A 12,652-nucleotide genomic window follows, 5' to 3' on the forward strand; every position below is an offset into this window, starting at 1 on the left:
GGAGACAGCTTAATTCACTTAAAACTGCTCTTGATTCAATTTAATGTAACTTAATTCACCTTTTCATTCACTTTAACGTACGTTGATTCATTATTAAGTCGCTTGGTTCATTAGTGGTTCGCCCTTAATTAACTTAATTCACTCTCGATTCAATTTACGTACATTGATTCACAGTAAATTAACTTTGAATTCAGTTTAATTTGTTCACCTAATTATTTGACATCGTTACTTTTGTACGCAATGTCACGATAATTTTCGTGCCGTGTATGTTGCTAGGCTGCAGCCCGTCGGATTTTTCAACCGATGAGCCACCTAAGGCTTCTTGCCTCAATAACGATGACACAACTGTGGGGGGCACATAAATATTTGCTGTGACGTGTTAATGCGAAGAACATTAATTATCGAAGAGCGAGGTACCCAGAGCGCGTTGCATCTCCGATAATGCGAAAGGCAGAGCGAGCGGCAATGGCTGCAGCGCCATCTAATAAAGCTCCCGCCAAGCAGAACACAACCACGAGCACAGCCATTCATCACTGTCACCTATCGCAACGGTGGCGCAAGTCCACGCAAGTCGACGCATTTTGGGTGGTAGCGGTCGCGGTAATTAAGAGCTACAGCAGGCACCACGAAACACTGATAGAATTCGTACGAAACGCACGAATTAGAGAACTCATGTAAGAGATTACGAATATGATGCCATATAGCGAAAGTCCCGATCACAAACTATAAATATCGCAGTTTTGCTTAAGGGCGAAGCAATGAATCCGATAGCAACAAATTGTAATGTTATACGAAGACTAGCAGGCAGGCCCGTAGCCAGGGGGGGGGGGACCTAGCCCCCCCCCCCCGAAATTTTGGTGAAGTAGGTGTTTTTACCAAAAATAAATTATAAAAATAGGTGTTTTTCTCAAATAGTCAAGGTTTTCAGCAAGCGGGCCCACCCCGAAAAAAAAGTCCTGGCTACGGACCTGCTAGCAGCTAACTCTTTTTGATCCGATCTTGTATAACTCAACAAAACGCTGGGTTAAGGGAACACGGCTGCTCCAGGGACCGAAGCGGTTTTCATGCTGTCAGTTAACTTTCTATTTTCTAAACGCGAAGTAAGCGTTGAGAGCACAGCAAGCTTACGAACCTTGTACTGTTGCCTGTCGGAATAGCGCGCGCGCCATCGATCACGCCCTTCGAGCGACGCAGCCGCGCCTCCCCTCCCCTAGCGTCCCTTCACGCTCCCTACGAAAGACGGGCGGGGCGTTTCCTCTATGCTCGATGAGCAGTTCACCATATGAGCAATTGATGGCAGGCCTCGCACGCGGGGTGATGTTATCGCATGCGCCCTCCGTGCGACGGTGGTGGCCGGCTCATTTCATCTCGGCTTCAGCCGTGTTCGTTGCCAGCGCTGGTGACCTTTTACTTGCAGATAGAACATACGATGTGCGGGGTGATGGTAGCAATTTGGAATTTATACAGAACATGACGGCGACGGCAACGGCAAAAACCCGTCGAGAGTGTTCATATAATCCGCCTTTTTCATTTTTTTGTGCTGTCCTCTGCCGTTTTGGTAGGGGTTTGGTAGGGGCCGGGACAACCGGTATGGCCAGAAGCAAAGCCTCCGAGATGGTGAGACGTTTCTCGACATTTCCGCTAGGGGAGAGCGCATGCGCGGCGGCGTCGTGAAAAAGGCGGATCACAATAATAAAAGGAAAACAGCTGGTTTCCTCGTCGTCGCTTACTTCGGTAGATGAACAGTTCTCTGGTGCGTGACATGTAGAAGAGGTTGATGCTATCACCGCCATCTTGTTTGAAGCTGAGAAAGCCCTGTTTCGCTCTCATGTCGTAGTACTCTATCAGATAAGTCGTAGATTTCTGCGGAGAGATTAAAACAAACAGAAAAAATAACGGTGAGTGCTTCAGATATGAAAAAAAAATCGCTGAAAACTCTACCAGTATACTTATCAAATAGTTCGCTCACCCTATGAATGTTTCGTACTTGGAAAAAATCTGCCACACTTTTAGGGCAGCACACGTATCCTGCTATTAGAATGCAATAAGAAGACTCGAAAAGTTCCCAGACAGGTGTGTTTTTTTAAAATATAATTGCTATCTCTCTGCAAGCAACATTAAAAAAAACTCACAGGGTCCCTTATGCATTCACCTAAGACGACTTGAAGACGAGAGCTACCTTCTTTTTCTCCTGCTTCTTTTTCATCGGAGTTTATTGTATTGATCACCCTGTGACGTCAACATGTGATGTGATCACGACGTCAACATGAGGTCACAATAACGTCGTAAATTCTGGCGATCAATGAGTAATTTTTGGCCTCACGTTGCAGTCAGGTCATGTGACTTCTCGTACGCCGACTGCACAAACATGCACTTCAGTATCGCGTGACTTTTGACCAACTTTGATTACTTATTTTTTGGCATCATTCGTGTTGAAGCCGATACCGGTCTGGCAAAGTATCGTCAGGTATCGCCAAATCTCTAAAACTTCTTGACTCATGAGACATATATAAGTCTTTGACCTTAATAATTTAGAGTGTACATCAGTGCGAGTGTTATACGTTGGTTATGATTTCTGGGCTGACGTTGATGTGCTGGTACGAAACCGCCGTGAGCATAGCGTCCTGAATGAAATAGTTTCAATGAGTTCTAATGACTTTTAATGATAGCAGTACTCTTAGTAATAGTATGCACTACATAACAATGTTTTCTCACCTCTTTGGAGTCACTGATTTCCGCTGTCAATTTCCACCCGCCCTTGTAAATATTGAGGAGGTTTGGAATGGCCTTGGCTGAAAAAAAAAGAAAACGCAAACTTTCACTAAAACAAACGCAGATATCGGACCAGACTAGAAGCAAAGCTAAGTGACAGAACCTCTCGTCGTTCGATGTACAGGAGAACACAACCTGTTAAAACATAGCCACAACAGCAATCTTTATAAAAATTAAAATCTCCATTACTAAATTCAACTTGCCACCAGAAAAAAGCACACATGGCCGATTTTAATCGTACACAGCAGTTAACTAATTGTCAAGGCTATATCTTTCGCGATTATATATGTTGCGCGATATAACGAGCGGTGGAACATATCCAGAACATACGAAAATCTCCAGTTCTTATATTTTTAAAGTGTGAAGGCTTATAATGTTCATATTGCACTTAAATCTTAGTTTTGTTTGCCCGAGGTTTTGCTGGGCACGAGCGAAATTAGGGCAATCTGTGAGAATTGGCCCGACAATTATTGTTAATATAATAGACGGAATCTGGGAATAATAATCTGGACAAATTGTGCTCTTACATCGCGGTTTAGAATATGCATGGAGGAAGGAAAGTTTATTTCCACGCTCGCTGGTTTGAATGGTTTTCGAAATCCTCCATAGTGGTGGTTTCGTCAGCTGCTCATCCCTGATTGGCCCATAGAATGTCTGCGCACTCTGACTGACACAGTGCATCAATATGGCGGAATTTGACAACATGACGAAATTTAAGAGTGCCCCCCTCCCCACTTCCTTTTGTGCGCACGCCTGTGTTGAAGACTGTGTAACCTGTGGCCACGTGGTTGCATCGTGCATAAGGCATAGCGTAGGTGCATAGGACTGATCCCACAAAAACTCGCATTGCTGTCGTTGACAATGCATTGTCCTCCCATCGACTGAAACTACGATAACTTTAAGTTTCCTTCCCTATTGTTGGTTTCAGTCTAAAGCTTCGTCACACGCAGTAATGGCATCCACTGGCCGTTTCGGAACGCAGAGGCGGTGCTACAAAATTTCGTGTAAACGAGAAGCTATAAACTTTATGACTAAGACTAATCGAGTGCACTGATCATAAGGAAGCTGGCTGAACACTTTACACGGCTACTCTCGTAATGCGAATTCAAATGAAAATGACTTTGACACATCATCGAGGCCCATGCACAGGGCGCTCGAGCGAGTACCCAATAAACTGTTGTATCGAGCCAGTTGGTTCTGTGGCATGATGAAGCGCTGTACTACGAGCATTATATTAAAAAAAGAAGACTTGACTTACAAAGGCACTAGATGACGATGAATCGGAATTTCTCGGAGTAGGGGCTTAATGTCGCCAAACAGTGCCGTACTAGTGATAATGAGTTTTTAGTAAAGTCGCAGATAAGGCCGCAAACAGGCCTGAAACCAGACCTTGTCAGAGACGTAAAGTATGTGAGCACTAAAATTGTGACGATAACTGTCGAAGTACTGCACCAGCAAAAGACGTCACGAAAGATGTTTAGAGGCAAATGAAGCGTATAACTAGGTGAAGCGCAGTGCGCGGCATTACCAACTCCTATAAAACACTTCACGTGCGTCTAATGTCCCAGCTGTTTGCATCAGTGTCAAAGGTATTACAGCATGGATTGCATCACACCGCCCGGATACCCTTAAGAATGCCCGATCGTCGGACTCCCGATGGGATGATGGTAGAGTTGGTACGTACGTCGGACAGCCTTCTTTGGCTTAGCGTCGCATTCGGCTCGGCAGGTTGGCAGGATAACCAGTGCCATGATACACAACACGGCTGTGACCACCAAGCGGGACCTCATGGCCTGTAAACAGAGGGTAGTAGATCGACGTTTAGTTGAAGCTTTAGCGAATGTCGGTTGTGTGCAAATGTGTAATATGCCGTCGAACTAAGTGATACATGCACGCTTATTAGTGTTGTTTTTACAAGAACACGCCCGAAATAAAACAGGCTAAGGATTTCAGGCTCACGGTACACATATTGTTCGCGATTACTAGCAGTGTTAACAGCACTCCAAGAGAAGCCGGCTTTTGCATTCGAGTCGTCTTAGACAAATGCATTACGGACTGTGTGAGTTTGTATTTTCTTTCCTAACAAGCTTACTTTAGTAGCAGTAGCTCGTGTGTGTTTCGAACACATAATTACAAGAATAAACGCGAAGCACAAAGTGCCGGTCCATAGAGAGACAAAATCCAGGAAAGGCAGAGAGGTTAACTACTCTTTGTCCAGTTTGCTACCCTACATATCAGAGTGGAACCAGAGAATAAAATAGAGAGAGGGAATACATAGGTGCACACAAATCTGAGTGCATAATCTACATCATCTACATCATCTACATCATCATCTACATCTACATTTTCGATGGAGGCGAAAATGTTTGAGGCCCGTGTACTTAGATTTATGTGCACGTTAAAGAACCCCAGGTGGTCGAAATTTCCGGAGCCCTCCACTACGGCGTCTCTCATAATCATATCGTGGTTTTGGGACGTTAAACCCCAGATATTATTATGTTACATGCGATTAAGTCAGTCTGCCTTACAGCTTAAGTCAGTGTTGCAACGTACAACGCTTCCTTCGCCTTGCTCAGTATACATTGTTTCGGTCCTCGTGAGCCTAACAGGTTGCACCCATGTCATTCGTTACTGCTGCTACCTCACTAACTCAACGTTAGGTTTGGTTAGGTTAGCTTAGAATAACAGAGAGCTGAGCTAGTTGGTACTTATTCATTCTGAAAAGACAGGGCGTGCAAACACGGACACAAGAAAGAAGTCAGGACACCACAAACGCCGACTAACAACTGAAGAGACGCACAACGGCGGAAAAGAAAGAAGGCACGAAAACTTATCTGCGCATGCCCATGAAATAGGCGAACCTATCAATCCGGCACGCGTGGCGGTCTACGTGGAAGATAACTGTTAAGGCATTTGATTTCATCTTTATGCAAGTTCATCTTTATGCAGTTTAAGGCAAGACATGGCGATGCCGTTTTTTACAACCTTCGAGTGCTTCGACGAAATATTTAACAGCGGTTTCGAAGATCTAGGAGAATACTGCCAGCACACGTGGTTCTTCTGGAACGTTAAGGAAATGTCTAGAAATTGTATTCCATTATTCTGAGGCACCTCTGTCCTGACTTCTTTTTTGTGTCCGTGTTTGTACGCCCTGTCTTTTTAGAATGGTTAGGTTAGGTTAGGCGTGGTTGAGGTTCCCACACGACGATATTATGTAAGCGTTTTCTTTTCATTGCCACCCACGACAATGCACGATATCCCGAGGATATCCCCCCCAAAATGTCCAATCATCCCACAACCATGCCGGGATGTCTGTGGGACGTCCCTGTGACTTGTACATGGGATTATTTTCACAACATCCCTGGTTGGCTTTGATGAGGACATTTGATTGCCGCCTTTGAATTAATTAGCCCCACCACTTCCTTAGTGCAATAATTCTATGTTTAAGTAACTGGAGCTTCATGCGTAAAGCCTTTGAAGTCGGCGACGATGCGGCGGTCAAAATTTTCCTTCATATTTTTTCCAAAGTCATAAAACTGGGTGAATTTTTTGATGTGCAGGACTTTAGTGCTTTTCTGTCATTTCTTTTTCTTACAAACACTTTACCCTATGCATTTAGATCTGGAAAAGAACAGTTCGCGTGAACAGAATCTCTCCGCTGTGACTAATTCGTTGAAGAGTGACTACACTATCGACTGCGATTACGCTAGGGACGGGTAATAATTATCGACTCACCGTTGTTCTTCGGTCTTACCAATGACGAGTGAGAGTGTCCAACCTGTCCGCTTCACTGAGATGCCGAACCGATACGCCCCACGGGCCTTCACTTTGAAAGCGCTGATGAGGAAGTTTGATTCGATTGTTCGCACCAAGATAAGCGGTCCGGTCTCCGATGATAGCGGATTACACGTAGCTCAAGGCAAAAGTGTGATTTGGCTCGTGTAACAATGAGCTGTGCCGATTAGACAATGAAGCACCGGGTAAGGAATACAATGAAAGTCTTGCCGTGCAAGAGACTGGACTGAATGAAAGCTCGTGATCGCTTGCGTCAGTTAATCACCAATTCGAAAACGTTACCGGTCTTCACGTGAAGAATGATGCAAGCGTACTTTTTTTTCTTTGCCTCCGCTCTTCTTGACAGCCTCATTCTTTCCCTTTCTATTACACTTCGTACAGGGTAGCAAACACCAACTTTCCCTTCCGGTCAACCTCCCTGTGATTGACTCGCATGTATGTATGTATGTATGTATGTATGTATGTATGTATGTATGTATGTATGTATGTATGTATGTATGTATGTATGTATGTATGTATGTATGTATGTATGTATGTATGTATGTATGTATGTATGTATGTATGTATGTATGTATGTATGTATGTATGTATGTATGTATGTATGTATGTATGTATTTACCCCCATGAGTGACAACTAATTTTCAGTAACACTTGCGGCCAATAATTCACCGTAAACTATTTCCACGTGGTCCCCTATGCGTCTGACGTTACATTCCATAATAAGTAACCGCCTTTGAGTTAGCTTGAAAAAGAGAATACAAGCAAGATAACCAGTCGGGTTCCAAGGGATCCAAGAACCACAAGTAAGCTCTTAGTAATTGAAGCGTGCGGTGTCTAAACGTCTCTTGGTGGAGGCGAGAATGATTGAGGCCCGTGTGCTTAGATTTATGTGCACGTTAAAGAACCCCAGGTGGTCGAAATTTCCGGAGCCCTCCACTACGGCGTCTCTCATAATGATATCGTGGTTTTGGGACGTTAAACCCCAACAATTATTGTTATTAAACCTCTCCAAACCAAGCAGTAGATATAAGGACAGAAAGAGGAACCAACTTATTTTCTTTTCCGACCCCGTGAAACCGGTGCCACCCTCTCGGCGAACATTTTAATGCTTATTGTTCATCATTTATCTGAAAGGCATATCAGTAATAAATTGTCTAGTTTGCTTTCTCTTAATGCCGATAAACAGGTGCTTTTGTTCCCCTCTCTGTCCCCCCCCCCTTTTTTTTTATTTCGATACTTCCTATCGGAGTGGTGGCTTTGATAAGATTACATTCCCTGCAGAAGTTGCTGGAGCAATTTTGGAGGCGGCACGATAGCTTAGTAGCTTGCAGTGGCGTAGGCAGAAATTTTTTTTTGGGGGGGGGAGAGTGGGGTCACGCCCTTGATCCGACGTGGGGCCCGGCCAGGTAAGTGTGGTCGAGTGTCATTTTGTGCTCTGTATATCATGGCAGAAACAAATTTCGAGGGGGGGGGGGGCACGGGCCCTGTGTGCCCCCCCCTCCCCCCTGGATACGCCCCTGGTAGCTTGGGCGCTGCGCTACTATGCACAGCTACGGGGGTTTAATTACCGGCCGCGGCTGCCGCATTTCGATGTGTGTGTGAATGCGTGAACACGAGTGAACTTAGATTTAGGTGCACGTTGAAGTAGTCCCATGCAAGATGTCAAAATTAATCCTCAGTCACGCAATACTACGTGTCTCGATATCGTAGTGGGGTTGCGGCACGTAAAACCCCAGAGCTTGATTTAAAAAAAAATAATTTCGTTCTCTTGAGAAGCGCAAGACTTGAAGCCCAAGTATAAACATTACGAGTGCCTTCTCTTGGATTCCGGGAGGAGGTAAGCGCGCCAGGGGTAGGCAGGAAGTTAGGTGGGCAGATCGAATCGAGAAGTTTGCGGGGATCACGTGACCGCAGCAAGCACATGACCGGGTTAATTGGCGAAACGTGGGAGTGTTATTTGCACTGCAAAATGAGGTAGTCAGACTCATGATGATGATTGCAAATATGACGCTCATAGCCCGAATCACCATCACCATAACCACCACCAAGATCATCACTATATTTATGGCAATGTTCGAATACCTCTCCCAGTGGTCTCCAATTTGCCCTGTCTTGCGCAAGATGATTACATTTTAGGACTGCAATTTTTTTAATTTCATCACCATATATAACCCCATTCCGTCCAAGGCAGCCGGGTTCCCATTCCTTGATATCCATTCAGTCGCTCTAACTGACCATCGGTTACGTGTCCTACGCATTACGTGACCCACCCAAGTCCATTCCTTTTCTTAATGTAAACTAGGACATCGGCTACTCTTGAACATGCCGCTGAAATAAAAAATAATTGGGGTCTTCTCGAAAGGTAGATATTTCTATAAATACTTTATTATTCGTAATCATCGTGGCCATCATCGTCACCATTATCCTCTGCTGGCCTGCCTGGTCTTGTAAAAGCCGTAGGCGAAGAGTACCGAGACTGCCATGCCTCCGCCCAGAAATATCATGAAGAAGGACAGGCCCGTTGCCTTTGCTGCAAGGATAACAAGGACAATCATGATGTAATACAAACTTTAACGCCACACGTTAACACTTATACGTACCATTGCTGTGTAGCGCAGAGGGGGCTCGCCCTACAGGACGATCGTCTGCAAACAGAGTAGAGAAATACTTGAGCGAGTGCTTGCTACCTAACCAAGTGAAAGTGCCTGACATGCTGCTTAGTTGCATAGGTTGAGATATTAGCGAGTTTTAGTACTGCGTACGTATACCGTCCGTAACGGCTCTAAACTCGCTATTACTAAACTTGACTCGCTATTGAAGATGGGTGACGTCACGATCCATACCGTATATCCTTCTTCATTAGATGAAAGCCATCGGCCTCGATAACCCCAGGCTTCATTCGAGTGCGTGTTTTTAAACCGCTTTACACCCGTATTACACATTACCATCGTAAATCATTGGTCACAGTTAGCAGCACATTATCGGTCATCGCACACTTTGGCCAAATCTCCTTGCGTCACCAAATACTACGTATAATCATCATCGATTACCTCAAGAGAAATGCTTAACCACACACCTTAAGCATCACAGCACCTTAAACAATCGCTTCAAAGTATTTCTTTACGAACAGCTTCAGTTTCGTTTTTCGGGAGGTCTAACGTGTCGTGATGTCATGATGCGCGGTCACGTGGGGCCACCAGGTGTCGCTACCAGCGTTGTTGGTCCCGTGTGCAGTCATCGTGAAGAGTTCAGAGACTACGAGACACAAGGAAACGCTAAATATCTCCGCTGCTTTGTCAGCTGTAGCCTTGAATTTAGATTTCCGGCTAAGGTGGATACTTGGGCGTGTTGGTACAACGTAGCGGAAAGAAAACAGCGCGAAAGACGGAGCACCAGAAAAAAAATTTTCTGTTCTAAAACGGGCTCACAACATACGATACGCAGTTCGACTTAATACAGTCGCAAATTGCTGGGAAATTTAAAGTTTTCTTTGACCTAGGTGGTCCCTAAAGTTTTGACGTCGACTATATTTCAGCAAAGTGTGAGACCAGGCTAGGTGGTGTTTCCGAACACTTCCTCGGTAAACCACAGTCATTCATTGTAGCGCGCCAGAAGACCTACAACATGTTCTGTGTGTCTGCAGGCGATATGCATCAGATAGACAGTCTCTGGATGGCGCATGACACCTTCAAGGGGACTCGTGCTTAGAACTGCGGCATATCCTGGGACCATGGCACAACGCCACCTATGCGCTTCGAGCCACGAAAGCGCTGTTGACGTTCTTGCGGGTCGCGAGCCTTAATGGGCCCCTAATCCACCTAGAGGTCGAAATTTAGTTGTGGCGTTGAATTCGCGCACGAGTCTACAACGAAAACGTGGCCACGAGAATTGTTCGAAAAGGTGCCCTAATAGCGGAGTTACACGCGTTCGATTATCCAAATGCGGCCCTCGCTCGTTTCGCTCTTTCCTTCGCTACGCTCCGTTCGTGGGCTCGTTTCTCCTACTGGCCGAGTGTTCCTCCTCGCCGTGCGAGGAGGAAAAGCAGGGAGCGCGCACACCTGCAGGCCGACAAACAGGTTCTGGCTAAGGTCCCTATATTTATAAAGGTAGCGACAACTACACACGCGCCCTCTCGAGTGGTCCAAGGAGCAGCGATAGCAGACGACGCGCCGCTCGCTCCCGTGCATATTGCTGGCGCCTCAAACCGAACTCGGTGCTCGCTTGAACCGCTAAATTATTAATATTTGTGGCTGAAGATATAAGCAGTTATCAAACTACAGGAAAAATAATGTTAACGAGCACGGAGCACGTTAAATATTGAAATAAAACGCGTGCGTTTCCGAAGCAGGTTCCAAGCGGGTTCGCCACAGCAGCAGTCATGCAGGGCATTTTTTTTTCTTTGCATATTTTGACATTCAGCGTAACTTGAAGAACAGGTGGTGTTTGGGTGAGTTAAAAGAGCTTGTTTTCTAGCTCGAATAAAATAGGCAGGTAGTCAGCGTACTTGTACTTTCGGAAACTTCATCGAGCACCTAGCGCTCTTGTATTGCGTAGCGCAAAGTACGCGCTATTATTGGTTTGACTGTGTTTGTCAGTGTTCGGAAGTCTTGCCACGGTTACACGGTATTTTTAACTAAGCTTATTTTCTTTATACTCTAAGAGGTTTCGGCAGAAAGGGTGTTCCAATTGCCTACTGGGAGGTGACAAGGGGTGACAGAAAGCCTTTCACTTTTCTTTCCGCATTCCGAATCAGGGGTGACTCGTGGTCTGTAGAATTTCTGCAGATTGGCTGTAAGTTTTTTTGTAAGGGTCCCCATTGACTACTGCGCACAAATCTACTGCATAAAGAATGCCGAAGAAATAATAGCGTTGCTGAGATAATGCTCATGCATATGCACGAACAAAAGCACGCCGGCCAGGCGAAAGGCTGCTTGAAGTTATAACCATTACAAAATCACTTACTTCGCATATCCGGGTGTTTTCTGTGGGCACAAATTTCTTGCGACTGATTTTGTTGGGCCTTCCTTCAGCATATATTTTTGTCACCGCGAGGAACGAAAAAAAAAAAAAAGCTTTTTTCTCTCCTCCGCGCGGGGAGGCAACCGAAGGCATAGAGACCTGTCATACTAGCACGTCACGCTCCAAACATTAAATTCAAACGCGGAATTCCTGCGTCCACTCAACTTCAGGTACATAAACGCTTCTAGTTTGCAACAACAGTGCGACAGAGGCGCGTGAAGTACTCTCTACGTGCTAAAATCGCCCCACTCCACGCTTGAAAACACAGTGATCCGTACCTATCGCCGGCACAGCGCTGCCGCCGCTGGACCCTTTGGGCGGGGCGCGAAGGCGAAAAGGTCACGTGTCGCCAACCGACCTATCGCAGGGCGCGGCGGCTGGATCAAGACCTTTCGCTACTTTTGAAAAATAGAGGGACTTTAGTTCTGGCTACTGCTAACATGACCAGATTTTCCTGTAGACGTCACGACCAACGCAGGGGATACCGAAAGGCCCGGAGAGGAATGCTTTTTTTTTTGTAGCGCACCTACGACGCGTAGCGCGGCCGCGTTCGTCGTGATGTCACTCTGAACTCGATGCGCGCGTTTACTTGAAATGTTAAAAAATATATCGGAGGTCCTTTAGGGGCCCTTTAACGAAATTTTGTAAATTGTGAAATCTACGTGTCGGTGTGTGTGGCTGTGTGGGATGTTATGTGTTTACCAGTGTACATGTCAGAATCTTCACCCAGCACCTGGAGTAGCATGACAGGTGAATAGCCAGGCTAACACTTCCAACATTCCATTCATTCATAACTATCATTCACTATCAGCATTCACTCAGTCATGGTGCCATTTGGCCACGCTATATACCTTGCGCCATTGAAAACGAGATATCATCATCAGCATATCATTAAAGCATTTCTCTCTCTCTCTCTCTCTCGTAGTCGGGAAACGGTAGAATCTTACAGACAAGCTAAAACTGTCTAACTCCAGGAAAGCGCAGAACACAACCACGTGGGCTCACACTTACAGTTTCCCGTGTACGTATAGGAGTTACAGATGGGCGACATGACGGTGCCGTAGGG

The 12,652-nt window shown here is 45.6% G+C and overlaps 1 protein-coding gene across 1 annotated transcript in view; it reads right to left on the reverse strand.

The window, feature by feature from the left end:
- Positions 1-12,652, reverse strand: part of LOC119407205 (uncharacterized) — a 77,243-nt gene that overhangs the window by 29,266 nt on the left and 35,325 nt on the right. The window lies entirely within an intron of this gene.

The sequence above is a fragment of the Rhipicephalus sanguineus genome, chromosome 10, assembly GCF_013339695.2.
Source record: "Rhipicephalus sanguineus isolate Rsan-2018 chromosome 10, BIME_Rsan_1.4, whole genome shotgun sequence".
NCBI lineage: Eukaryota > Metazoa > Arthropoda > Arachnida > Ixodida > Ixodidae > Rhipicephalus > Rhipicephalus sanguineus.